The following is a 14,549-nucleotide window of genomic DNA, read 5'->3' as shown; positions in this document are numbered from 1 at the left end:
AGGGGGAGTTCCGGGAGGGTATTTTACCCCAAGATGCTCATCAAGCAATAAGCAACAGTGTGTGTAGACTGCAAGGAGCCTTAGTGTCTACTCTGACCTGAAGATAAAAAATGTGGCTGATACTTCATTGCTAACCAGGAACTATGCAGAGAAGGCAATTTTGAAGAAAGTTAGTTCCACTTAAGCTAAACTGACATAGTATAAATCCACCATGTTCTGAATGATTGTGTAAAATTCCATCTCTGTACCTTTTATTTTTCTTAACCTAACTTGTTCTTAACCTGCATCCTTGGGATAAAATCCTCTCCCCAGATATCCTAACTCTCCCTGCCAAAACTGAGCTTTATTTGCTGTTCAATAGATAAATGAATTCAGCTCACTGTATCAATTTTCCAGTGCAATGTTTAACTTTTATTTGTTTTGTAATGGGTTCCCAGAACTAGTAATCACACTCAACCCACACTGTCTAGCAGAAACTTGTTTAAAATGAATTCTGGTTTAATGCTTTTTCCATGTTACTCGGAAATGCAGTTCTTGCTTTTTTCCTAATTTCTCCTGCAGCTGAATCTTTTATTTTACAAATGTGGGCAGATCTGTATTATAATGAAAACCTGAAATGGATTAGTGAGGCATCCTGGATATTGGAAAAATGAATTTATTGTTTAAAATCAAAGTAATTTTTTCCCAGTCCAGCTTTGAAGGGGAATATGGAAAGTCATGCTATTAGAAATAATTTACTCATTTGTATATTTTATACAGATTGAGTATCTTTGCTTTAAACTTGGCTTTCATATGGAGATTATAAAGTGCTTTGTCAGGTTTGCAAACACAGTTTGAAAGCTTAACCTTGACTAATGCATCACACAGATGTTCCCCCATTTTTTCTAGTTCCACATGATAGGAGCAAAAGTGGAATACCCGTAGGAACCGGTAAATTAATGGTTCAAAGGTCATGAAAAGTTGATGAGATAGGGACCAAGGAGGATGTAGTTTCCAAGACCTAAAGCCATCATGACGCAGCATCTCTAGGCCAAGTGAGTACTGTAGTTTCCTGTTGAAGTTAAAAACCTCCTGAAAAAAGAGCATCAAAACTGATGGGCAGCTGTTGGCAGCAGGATGAGCCAGTCCTCTGTAGTCTTGGCAGAAGCTTCTCTTGAAGGGTGAGGAAAGACAGAGGGAGTACTGCCGGGGTCCAGCCCTGGTGGATCCAGGGAATTCGAAGCAGGGACGGCGTTGGCGAGGATCAGGAAACAACTGCTTAATTAAATGTTAATTAAGGATGTAAAGAGTGGTGAAATAAGGATAGCTCAGTGAAGAAATTCAGTGAAGAAAAGAGGCTGAATAAAATTCCAAAGCAGGGAATTTACGTCACCTACGAAGGCCGCATGTGTCCTCCCATTCTCCCGAAGGAGAGGAGACACTAAGGCCTCCTCGGTCAAATCTTAGAAGCCCAGGCAAAATTAGTAGGCTTGACGAGCTTCCCGCCTCAGAGGAAAAATTCAGCCAGAAGGTGAAAGAAAGAACAACATGGGGAGACCAAATTTCGGTGAACAAAAAAGGGCATACTTTATTTTCCAAAGTAGTTTTATGCCTTAAGTTGTGCATAGAGGATAATGGGGGAAGGGGTAGAGTCATGCAAGGACAGCAGTCCCTGATCCTAATCGAAGCCAGGCTTTCAAACTTATCATATGCAAAAGTTTAGGTGATTTACATCATCTTCTGGCCAGGAGGCCTGTTAACATTTTAAGAAACTTATTTTTCTCTAAAGGTGATTATTCTAAAGTCAGGCGCCAGCCTCCAAAAAGCATTAGATAAAGTTGCATTCCTATAGGGCAAAGGTGAGGTGGGCTCAATCAAGAAAAGAATTAACTCAAGGGTCCAAGGTTACAAACATTGAGACTACTACTTACATTTCTATACACCAATTATATCAATCAATACACTGCCAAGGACACAGTAGATAAGGGATATGGAGACTTAGCAGCAAACATTGGCCCAACAAGTGAAAAACCCTTCACCAATACAATTTCTAATCAATCTTTTAACTGCTCAAAGGAATCTGTATTTAGACAGTTTAGAACATCTCATGCCTCTCACAGTTGGGAAGCTCTGAACAATCACATGTGGCCGGAAAAACCTATTCAGGCAGGCTAGAGGATTTCCAAAGGAGTTTGTAGGTTGAAACACTGTCACACCCAGGAATTATTAACTGGATCTGTAAGTTAACTCTTTTTCAGAGAGAGGTAGTGGGGGACAGCCCCTTGTAAAGTCAGAGGTGTAGGTGAGAGCAAAAAGCAGAAAGTAGGCAGACTCTGGTTTTGGGGGTAGATGCTCGAGAATTTCCAGGGGGACTCCTGAGGCTCGATCCCACCTTTGCGTATGCTGAGCCTCCTTCCTCATGACCTTTGCCACGGGTGGAGCTCCTCAGGCCAGCTCCCGGCAGAGTACCAAGAAACTCTGGAACAAAGGGGAAAGAAACAGTTCAGGTACAGCACCTGGGAAACTCTGGTGCTCAGAGATAGCCAGTTAGCACTTATAGGGGAGAGAGGTAAGGAAGCAACTATGGTCCGCCATGTTCCCAGAGGACCTCAGTCTTGTCTACATGTAGTCATCTTACAACACTAACAGACCACTTCACCATCACCAAGCCAAAAACCAGACCCATCATATACAAGTAATCTTTGGGCTAGTCTTGAAATGGCAACCCACTCCAGTACTCTTGCCTGGAAAATCCCATGGACAGAGGAGCATGGTGGGCTACAGTCCACGGGGTCGCAAACAGTCGGAAATGACTGAGCGACTTCACTTTCACTTTATACCTGGAATCCATATTTGAGCCATTTTGCCCAGATCTCAATTGCACAAAGACCCTTTGGTTGGCATTATGAAGAACATGAGAGATAGATGATAGGGTGTAAGATAATAGCAATTTCATTGAAATATTGTTAATAGAATTTATTTCCAAAATTGTTCTGTGGATGCTGCCATTTATAAAATGAATACAAGAATTTCTTCTGAGGTTGCTCATTCCACAAATATTTATTGAGCACCTACTAGGAGCAAATGCTAAGGAGATACCAGGAAGAAAAATTCCTTGGCCTCATGGACCCTGTATTGTAGTAACCTTGCCACCTGTTCATCCTTTTTCCCATTCCCCAAGACAGTGGATCCAAACCCATTTAGCCTTTACAACTCTAAGTCTCCCCATCTTTGTCTCATCCTTCACCCTTAGTAGGTAACTTTATACATCACTTCACAAAAGAAGCAGAAGACAACAATGCATTTTTCCCTCTACCTCCCTGTAGACTATGCAGCCTCATTCCCTTTCTTCCTGCTTCAGAAGACTGGGCAGTAATTTTGGAACTTCCCCCCGGGATTAAGAGGCCAAGGTGCTATGAACATGCAAGTCTGCTATGGATGTTTGTTTGCAACACTGAGAGTACCTGATATTTTGCTTAATCCAGGAATGCCTTCATTTGCTGACACACTTCATAGTTTTAGCATGCCCTCAAAGCATTCACTGTCTTTGACTAACTCATTAGATAACCTTAAAGAAGACTATGCTCACTCTTATTCAGCATACACAATTGATTCTTACAACAAATCTTTCATTAGTTGTTAGTTAGCAAGTCCTATGGGGCTTCCCAGGTGGCACTAGTGGTAAAGAACCCACCTGCCAATGCAGGAGACATAAGAAACTTGGGTTCGATCCCTGAGTTGGGAAGACCTCCTGGAGGAGAGCATGGCAATCCACTCCAGTATTCTTGCCTGGAGAATCCTATGGAAAGAAGAGCCTGGTGGCCTACAGTCTACTGTGGGGCAAAGAGTTGGACACAACTGAGGCAATTTAGCATAGCGAGTCCTATAGAAGAAGAATTATGGGATTATAAATACTAGTGTTATTAAGAAAGAGAGTGTCCACAAAAACTTCCCTTTTAGTTTGTGAGTTGCAGAGATGCCAAGAGCTAAGTATAAAAAATAGACCTTTCATAAATACTAGATAACCTGACATAGAGTGATGAAGTCAAAAGGTAGTGGACCTTGTAACAGAAAATCCTTAGTTTGCATTCCAGTTCTACTACTTAGTAGCTATGTGACTTTTGTAAAAGCTATTTAATACCTGTAGAACCCACCATTGCAACAAAAAGAATAAAAATACTTAGGAATATATCTACATAAAGAAACTAAAGACCTATATATAGAAAACTATGAAACACTGGTGAAAGAAATCAAAGAGGACACTAATAGATGGAGAAATATACCATGTTCATGGATCAGAAGAATCAATATAGTGAAAATGAGTACACTACCCAAAGCAATTTATAGATTCAGTGCAATCCCTATCAAGCTACCAATGGTATTTTTCACAGAACTAGAACAAATTAATTTCACAATTTGTATGGAAATACAAAAAACCTCGAATAGCCAAAGCAATCTTGAGAAAGAAGAAGGGAACTGGAGGAATCAACTTGCCTGACTTCAGGCTCTACTACAAAGCCACAGTCATCAAGACAGTATGGTACTGGCACAAAGACAGAAATATAGATCAATGGAACAAAATAGAAAGCCCAGAGATAAAGCCATGCACCTATGGACACCTTATTTTTGACAAAGGAGGTAAGAATATACAATGGAGAAAAGACAATCTCTTTAACAAGTGGTGCTGGGAAAACTGGTCAACCACTTGTAAAAGAATGAATCTAGAACACTTTCTAACACCATACACAAAAATAAACTCAAAATGGATTAAATATCTAAACATAAGACCAGAAACTATAAAACTCTTAGAGGAGAACATAGGCCAAACACTCACCGACATAAATCACAGCAGGATCCTCTATGACCCACCTCCCAGAATATTGGAAATAAAAGCAAAAATAAACAAATGGGACCTAATTAAAATTAAAAGCTTCTGCACAACAAAGGAAACTATAAGCAAGGTGAAAAGACAGCCTTCAGAATGGGAGAAAAATAATAGCAAATGAAGCAACTGACAAAGAACTAATCTCAAAAATAATATAAGCAACTCCTGCAGCTCAATTCCAGAAAAATAAATGACCCAATCAAAAAATGGGCCCAAGAACTAAACAGACATTTCTCCAAAGAAGACATACAGATGGCTAACAAACACATGAAAAGATGTTCAACATCACTCATTATCAGAGAAATGTAAATCAAAACCACAATGAGGTACCATTTCACGCCAGTCAGAATGGCTGCTATCCAAATGTCTGCAAGCAATAAATACTGGAAAGGGTGTGGAGAAAAGGGAACCTTCTTACACTGTTGGTGGGAATGCAAACTAGTACAGCCACTATGGAGAACAGTGTGGAGATTCCTTAAAAAACTGGAAATAGAACTGCCTTATGACCCAGCAATCCCACTGCTGGGCATACACACTGAGGAAACCAGAAGGGAAAGAGACACGTGTACCCCAATGTTCATCGCAGCACTGTTTATAATAGCCAGGACATGGTAGCAACCTAGATGTCCAGTACAGCCACTATGGAGAACAGTGTGGAGATTCCTTAAAAAACTGGAAATAGAACTGCCTTATGACCCAGCAACCCCACTGCTGGGCATACACACTGAGGAAACCAGAAGGGAAAGAGACACGTGTACCCCAATGTTCATCGTAGCACTGTTTATAATAGCCAGGACATGGTAGCAACCTAGATGTCCATCAGCAGATGAATGGATAAGAAAGCTGTGGTACATATACACAATGGAGTATTACTCAGCCATTAAAAAGAATACATTTGAATCAGTTCTAATGAGATGGATAAAACTGGAGCCTATTATACAGAGTGAAGTAAGCCAGAAAGAAAAACACCAATACAGTATACTAACGCATATATATGGAATTTAGAAAGATGGTAATGATAACCGTGTATGTGAGACAGAAAAAAAGACACAGATGTATAGAACAGTCTTTTGGACTCTGTGGGAGAGGGAGAGGGTGGGATGATTTGGGGGAATGGCATTGAAACATGTATATCATATAAGAAACAAATTGCCAGTCCAGGTTCAATACAGGGTGCTTGGGGCTGGTGCACTGGGACGACCCAGAGGGATGGTACGGGGAGGGAGGTGGGAGTGGGGTTCAGGATGGGAAACACGTGTACGCCTGTGGCAGATTCATGTTGATGGCAGAACCAATTGTATTGGCAGAACCAATACAGTATTGTAAAGTAATTAGCTTCCAATTAAAATAAATAAATTTAAATTAAAAAAAATCATACAGAAGAAAGATAAATAACAAAGACAATAAAAAATTGTCAATTACATTCCCCCCCGAAAAATAACACCTGTAGAACCAAGTTTTATCACTTATGAAATGATGATAAAAAAGATAAAAATCTTCTCACAGTTATTGTAAAGAGTAGATGGGTTGACAAAGTTCAACATCCATTTATGATAAAACCTATCTAGAAAGCAGGCATAGAAGGAACATACCTCAACATAATAAAAGCCATATATGATAAACCCACAGCAAACATTATCCTCAATGTGAAAAATTGAAAGCATTTCCCCTAAAGTCAGGAACAAGACAAGGGTGCCCACTCTCACCACTACTATTCAGCATAGTTTTAGAAAGGCCAGTTTTCTTTAGAATTCCTATTCCCCCTCACTCCTAGCCTCATTTGTTTGGGTCATAACTCTGTCGTTGAGATGCAGTTGATGACTGGAGTTTCCCAGAGGAACTGACCAAATACTAATGTTCCCAAATGGTTAATCCACTTCGAAACAGTAGGAATTTGGGGCTGTTGGGTTGAGAGGTGGATCTTACCTAACTGATGCAAGTTTTTGACACAATTTTGAGTAACAGAAATCCAGTAAGCCTTTTCTCAACAGAAGGCTTTTGCTACCTCTAAACAAAGTGTATTTATGAAGAGTCCCTTTTTTTATGCTGTCTTGACCAAACTTTGAGATGATCTGTTAGTAACAGGAATTAAAAGTAGAATATTAAGTGTATCCTTCCATTTTCTGCCTATAGAAATCCTGCTACTTTGTTAGTAAGACAAATGCTGGAGCAGAAACACTGATCAAGAAACTTTTGGCTTCAGAAACTGACACAACGTTGTAAAGGAATTTTCCTTCAATTAAAAAATAAATTAAGGACATGGAAGCAACCTAGAGGTCCATCAGCAGATGAATGGATAAGAAAGCTGTGGTACATACACACAATGGAATACTACTCAGCCATTAAAAAGCATACATTTGAATCAGTTCTAATGAGGTGGATGAAACTGGAGCCTATTATACAGAGTGAAGTAAGCCAGAAAGAAAAACACCAATACAGTATACTAACACATATATATGGAATTTAGAAAGATGGTAAAAATAACCCTATATACGAGACAGCAAAAGAGACACAGATGTATAGAACAGTCTTCTGGACACTGTGGGAGAAGGCTAGGGTGAGAAGATCTGAGAGAATAGCATTGAAACATGTATATTATCATATTAAGTAGATCACCAGTCCAGGTTCAATGCATGAGACAGGGTGCTCAGGGCTGGTGCACTGGGATGATCCAGAGGGATGGGATGGGGAGGGAGGTGGGAGGTAGGTGTAAGATGGGGAACATCATGTAAGCCCATGGCTGATTCATATCAATGTATGGCAAAACCACTGCAATATTTTAAAGTAATTAGCCTCCAACTAAAATAAATAAATTTTAAAAAATAAATAAATAAAAGGAAAATAAATAAATTTAAAAAAAGGAAAAAACAAATATAACATTATACTAAAACTAATAGCAAAAACAGGCTGTCAACTATACTAAAAAGGATTGGTACAAGGATATATAAAAAAAGATTTTTTAATAAACTGAAAGAAGAATAAAACTTAAGCAAAATCAAGTATTTCAAACCAACAAAAGTATTTTTTGTTACTAACACAAAGCAATATTATACTTAAGAAGCCTCTTTGAAATGTCTATTGCTTTCATAAACCTGAAAACTGTCACTGAAGGATATTGTGTACATAGAGATTAAGAAGTGTACATGAGCAGTTAATATTTCACCTTTAAAGTAAAAATCCTTGTTTCCAACAGCTCAGTGTTTAAATATCACTAAAAAGAATGGGTAGTAAAAGTAAAGTAACTATATTTTAGACATTAATTCCATTGTGTACTCTCTGATTATGTTTCTACTTGGATTTATACAGTGTCAGCAGATTTGAGACATGGTGAAAAACTAGTCTTATCAGACATACATAGAAAGCATTTTTAATCCTCTTTAATAATGTGCTTCAAAAAAAAAAGAAATGAAATGTCTTAACAACAACGATAAAGAAACTTCTGCCTTCAGATTCATTTAGATATATTCACGAGCTTTTGATTGACGTGGGAGTTCTTGTCCTCCTAGATGAACTTGCTGATTCATTTGGTGGAATCTTATCCATCTTCCTTAGTGAAGAGAAATAGGATCATTTGCACAGGATACAGCAGAGACCAGAGGCCCACATTTGTTTTAATCTCTGGTGATACACTGTGCTACAATAAAAAAAATACCCTATCTTTATTTTTTAGAATTGCCTTGATATTTGCCAGTTTAATGATGGATTAATATTGGAGTTGAATGAAAGTGACAAATGGAAAATATTCTCAGAGGAAGCTTAAAAAAAAAGAAAATGTTGTTTTAATATATGGTCATTAGCTACTATTAATGAATCTGTTCGGTTGATGAGGTACCACTGTTTAATTATCTGAATAACTGAAGGGATAGAATTTGGCAGAGGAGCTTCTTCCCCACCCCCCCACCCTTACTTCAGAATTTACTGTTTCTACCAACAATTCATATTTGCTTAGTCTTAGCGAAACACTGGTATTAAATGATAATGGCATTGATGATCCTTAGACGCATCTCTTTCTTTTCCTAGGACTTACCTGTTTATTACAAGATGAGAATAAGAAATGAAGTAAATATGTTTACTTATTAATTCAAATTTACAAACTTTTCTTTTCAAGTGTTTATTATCCATCAGGCACTGAATTAGTTATTGGATAGGAAAAGATGAATGTCATCATTTCTGTACTGGTAGGTTTCAGAGTTTAATAGGAGAAAAAGTCAGTTTGTCATAGAAGTCAGTGCACTTTGAGCCATGTTTTAGGTCAGATTTCCTAAAAGCACAGCCTGAAGTGGGAGCCCTTGTGCAAGTGGTTTACCGATGAAGTGTTTGAGGAGAAACTTATAAGAAAGTGAAGGAAGTGGATTAGGATAGGGGAAGAAGCTAAGCAGCCATGTGGGTTTGGCTAAGTCTAGTTTCAGCCTGATCTCCAGGAGAGCTCTGGAGTATGAATGACACCAGAGATTTGTCCTATTTTGAGTCAAAGGACTGGACTTTTGTACCTTTGAATCATCCAGTCATTTGATGAGGGCACTGCTCATAGGCATTTCTGGGTTTCTATAGGTCAAACACAATTCTCTGGAGAAAGGTAACTACAGCCCCTTAGCAGCCAAGATTCACAAAAGCTGAAGGAGGGCATGGCAACCCACTCCAGTATTCTTGCCTGGAGAATCCCATAGATAGAGAAGCCTAGTGGGCTTCAGTCCATAGTGTCGCAAAAAGTTGAACACAGCTGAAGTGACTTAGCATGAACGCACAGAAGACAAGTGCAGTGACTCAGCAAAGACAGGCAGGGAAAGGCGTCATCTGCCACTGAGCACGAAAATGAGTATAACATGGCCTTAGATCCCAGTGAGTCAGAGCCTCATTGTGTAGACTGACAGTACACAATTATAGCATAGTATGACAAGTATAATCGTAAAAGCTTGTACAGGGTGACATGCACAGGAGAGTGGTTACCTGGTTACATGTTCACTGACACTTTAATCTCATTGCAGAAAATACTGGAGGTATTTTTTTTTAAGCTATATCTTTCTGGTGTTAAAGAGTATAGTCATATAGTATGGTATTGGCACAAAGATAGAAATACAGATCAATGGAACAAAATAGAAAGCCCAGAGATAAATCCATGGACCTATGGACACCTTATCTTTGACAAAGGAGGCAAAAATATACAGTGGAAAAAAGACATCTCTTTAACAAGTGGTACTGGGAAAACTGGTCAACCACCTGTAAAAGAACGAAACTAGGACACTTTCTAACATCATACACAAAAATAAACTCAAAATGGATAAAGATCTAAATGTAAGACCAGAAACTATAGAACTCCTAGAGGAAAACATAGGCAGAACACTCTCTGATGTAAATCACAGCAAGTTCCTCCATGACCCACCTCCCAGGGTAATGGAAATAAAAGCAAAAATAAACAAATGGGACCTACCTAATTAAACTTAAAAGCTTTTGTACAACAAAGGAAACTATAAGCAAGGTGAAAAGACAGCCTGCAGAATGGGAGAAAATAATAGCAAATGAATCAACTGACAAACAATTAATTTCAAAAATATACAAGCAGCTCATGCAATTCAATATCAGAAAAATAAATGACCCAATCAAAAAATGGGCCAAAGAACTAACAGACATTTCTCCAGAGAAGACATATAGATGGCTAACAAACACATGAAAAGATGCTCAATATCACTCATTATCAGAGAAATGCAAATCAAAAGCATAATGAGGTACCATTTCACGACAGTCAGAATGGCTGCTATCAAAAAGTCTACAAACAATAAATGCTGGAGAGGGTGTGGAGAAAAGGGAACCCTCTTACACTGTTGGTGGGAATGCAAACTAGTACAGCCACTATGGAGAACAGTGTGGAGATTCCTTAAAAAATTGGAAATAGAACTACCACATGACCACAATTGGAGAAGACAATGGCACCCCACTCCAGTACTCTTGCCTGGAAAATCCCACAGACGGAGGAGCCTGGTAGGCTACAGTCCATGGGGTCTCGAAGAGTTGGACATGACTGAGCGACTTCACTTTCTCTTTTAACTTTCATGCATTGGAGAAGGAAATGGCAACCCACTCCAGTGTTCTTGCCTGGAGAATCCCAGGGACGGGGGAGCCTGGTTGGCTGCCGTCTATGGGGTCGCACAGAGTTGGACACGACTGAAGTGACTTAGCAGCATGACCACAATAATATTATATGGGCTTCCCCAGTGGCTCAGTGGTAAAGAATCTCTCTGCAATGCAGAAGTCGCAGGAGACACAGGTTTGATCTCTGGATCAGGAAGATCCCCTGGAGGAGGGCATGGTAACCCATTCTAGTATTCTTGGCTGGAAAATTCCAAGGACAGAGGAACCTGGCAGGCTAGAGTCCATAGGGCTGCAAGAGTCAGACGCAACTGAGCAACTGAGCGTGCAGGCTTAATATTATATACATTATATTATAAATGAAACTTTAAGAAAGGAATAAGATGGAAACCGGTCATTACAATCTAATGATAAAACCTTTTTCAAGAAAGTAAACTCATGATGATAGTATTTCCTTTTGAAACTAGAAAGAAAGAGGTCAATAAGAGTATAATGCTACCAGTGTTAGTCAACTTTTGTTGAGAGACAGATACATTTTTGTTTAATAATGGACTTGGCCAAGTTAAATGGTTAAGGTATGTCTTTGTAAAACATTTTTCTAAAGGTAGTCTACAATATCCAGTGATATTTTCTTTTAGTGATACATTGTTTCATTTGATACATTTTAGAATTAATGTTAGCTGTAAGTTTGTAGAACTTCCAGAGAAAATAGGCCTAACCCAGAACTGGGAACATCTCTGATTGAATCCAGGTTTTCATTTCTTGTCTTCTATTCCTCCAAAATTTTATTTAGTTCTGGTGGCCATAAATAAATCTATGTTTCAGTGTACTTACCTGATGCACTGCCCACTTGAATATTTGTATTTTAAGAACAATAGAATTAGATGATATTTGTTTGCATGTGTGACTAAGTGTCAGTTTCTATGGTTTTCTTATTCATTTTAAATCCTGGTACACAGAGCTTAACTTAGGAATTGAGAAATTGAAAGACCATTTATTTAATTGTGTTCATTATTACTGGAGATTTTCATATTTCATGTCCTTTTTAATGATCTTCCCAAGATTTTCACACAAGTTTAATTCATAACCTAAAAATGTGTGTTTCATTTAAAAACAAAAAGTTGAAAGAAAACAGATTTTCTGTGACCCCATAATTACCTTCCATATTTGCTCTTTTGTATGTGTGAATATTTTTAAAATTTGCTGGTTCATGTGACATTCTATTTAAGAAACAAAGTTACATTGTCTGAATATCATGTTCATTCATCATTGTTTGATAACTTGAGGGATAGATGACCATGGAGAGAGGAAATTTCTTACAAAGAGAAATGTGGGGGAAGAGAATAAAGGAAACAAATACATATACACTCACACACACACTCATGGGTAAATGGCCTGATTTAAGTAATATTTGAAGCTTGTCATCAATTGGACTTTTACAAAAGTTTCTGAAACAAAGCTACATTAGGAAGTATTGGCAACTTATTTCTTTCTAAATTTTGTTATTCTTGCTTATTCTATCCTGAGACAAGAAAATACTTAAGATCTTAATTAATTATAACAGGACAGACAGATAGGAAAATTTATCATTTTATTTGCATAACTTTTGTCTTATATTGCATACCTCCCCTAGGGGTAACTGAACAGTTTAAATTTGGGGAGCTATGCTTTTCAAGACTGTGTTTCTGTAGGCAAAGTGGAAAGTTTAAAATAAGCATTTAAGTAATTTACAAGAGGGATAGAAAGAATTTTTTTTTTTTTTTTTTTTACCTAAAGAAAATCCCTTACGATTATACAGTGGAAGTGAGAAATAGATTCAAGGGATTAGATCTGATAGACAGAATGCCTGATGAACTATGGACAGAGGTTACTGACATTGTACAGGAGACAGGGATCAAGACCATCACCAAGAAAAAGAAATGCAAAAAAGCAAAATGGCTGTCTGAGGAGGTCTTACAAATAGCTGGGAAAAAAAGAGAAGTGAAAAACAAAGGAGAAAAGGAAAGATATACCCATTTGAATGCAGAGTTCCAAAGAATAGCAAGGAGAGATAAGAAAGCCTTCCTTGGTGATCAATGCAAAGAAATAGAGGAAAACAATTGAACAGGAAAGACTAGAGACCTCTTCAAGAAAATTAGAGATACCAAGGGAACATTTCATGCAAAGATGGGCACAATAAAGGACAGAAATGGTAGGGACCTAAGAGAAGCAGAGGATATTAAGAAGAGGTGGCAAGAATACACAGAAGAACTATACAAAAGATCTTTTTCTATACATGAAGATCTTCTTCAGACCCAGATAATCATGATGGTATCATCACTTACCTAGAGCCAGACATCCTGGAATGTGAAGTCAAGAGGGCCTTAGGAAGAATCACTAGAAAGAAAGCTAGTGGAGTGATGGATTTCCAGTTAAACTATTTCAAATCCTAAAAGAGGATGCTGTGAAAGTGCTACACTCAATATGGCAGCAATTTTGGAAAACTCAGCAGTGGCCACAGGACTGGAAAAGGTCACTTTTCATTCCAATCCCAAAGAAAGGCAATGCCAAAGAATGCTCAAACTACCACAGAATAGCACTCATCTCACACGCTAGTAAAGTAATATTAAAAATTCTCCAAGCCAGGCTTCAACAGTACATGAACCATGAACTTCCAGATGTTCAAGCTGGATTTAGAAAAGGCAGACGGGCCAGAGATCAAACTGCTAACATCCGTTGGATTATCAAAAAAGGAAGAGAGTTCCAGAAAAACATCTATTTCTGCTTTATTGACTATAGAAAAGCCTTTGATTGTGTGGATTTCAACAAATTGTGAAAAATTCTTAAAGAGAAGGGAATACTAGACCACCTGACCTGTCTCTTGAGAAATCTGTATGCAGGTCAAGAAGCAACAGTTAGAACTGGACATGCAATAACAGACTGGTTCCAAATAGGGAAAGTGCCGGGGTCCAGCCCCGGTGGATCCAAGGAATTCGAAGCGGGGACGGCGTCGGCGAGGATCAGGAAACAGCTGCTTAATTAAACTTTAATTAAGGATATAAAGAGTAATAGAATAAGGGTAGCTCAGTGAGGAAATTCAGTGGAGAAAAGAGGCTGAATAATTTCAGCCAGAAGGTAAGAGAAAGAACGACATGGTGAGACCAAGTTTCAGTGAACAAGGCCCCGATAGAAAGAATTTTTACAAAGACATTCTCTTAGCCAAACTGGCTATTAAATCCCTGATTAACCTACTTGGATATCTACTGATGTCCATTTCACTTGCAGTGCTTAGACTCAACTTTGTGGCCTTTTGAGCAAAAAAGTTCCTTTGTGGTTCCAAATTAAATTAAATTAGAATAGGCTTTGAATTTGGCTGTTTCTCTTTTGTATCTCTGTATTTTAATTTAGGAGAAAGCAAGCATTTGCAGGAGCTTTCACTTCTCTTGGTTAGAAGTATCATCCTGTGTTGGTCATCCATGGTTGGTTTGGTCCTTTAGGGATGCACAGTGTAGCTTGTAAAGTTCATTCTGGTAGCATCACCCTGCCTAATCTCAATCCATGTGGTTCAGATAAGGCAGTACTCCCTTTTTTTTACCCCCTCACCCATCCCAGCCCCCTGGGG

The sequence above is a fragment of the Bos javanicus genome, chromosome 14, assembly GCF_032452875.1.
Source record: "Bos javanicus breed banteng chromosome 14, ARS-OSU_banteng_1.0, whole genome shotgun sequence".
Taxonomy (NCBI): Eukaryota; Metazoa; Chordata; class Mammalia; order Artiodactyla; family Bovidae; genus Bos; species Bos javanicus.
Note: the sequence above shows the minus strand (reverse complement) of the source record.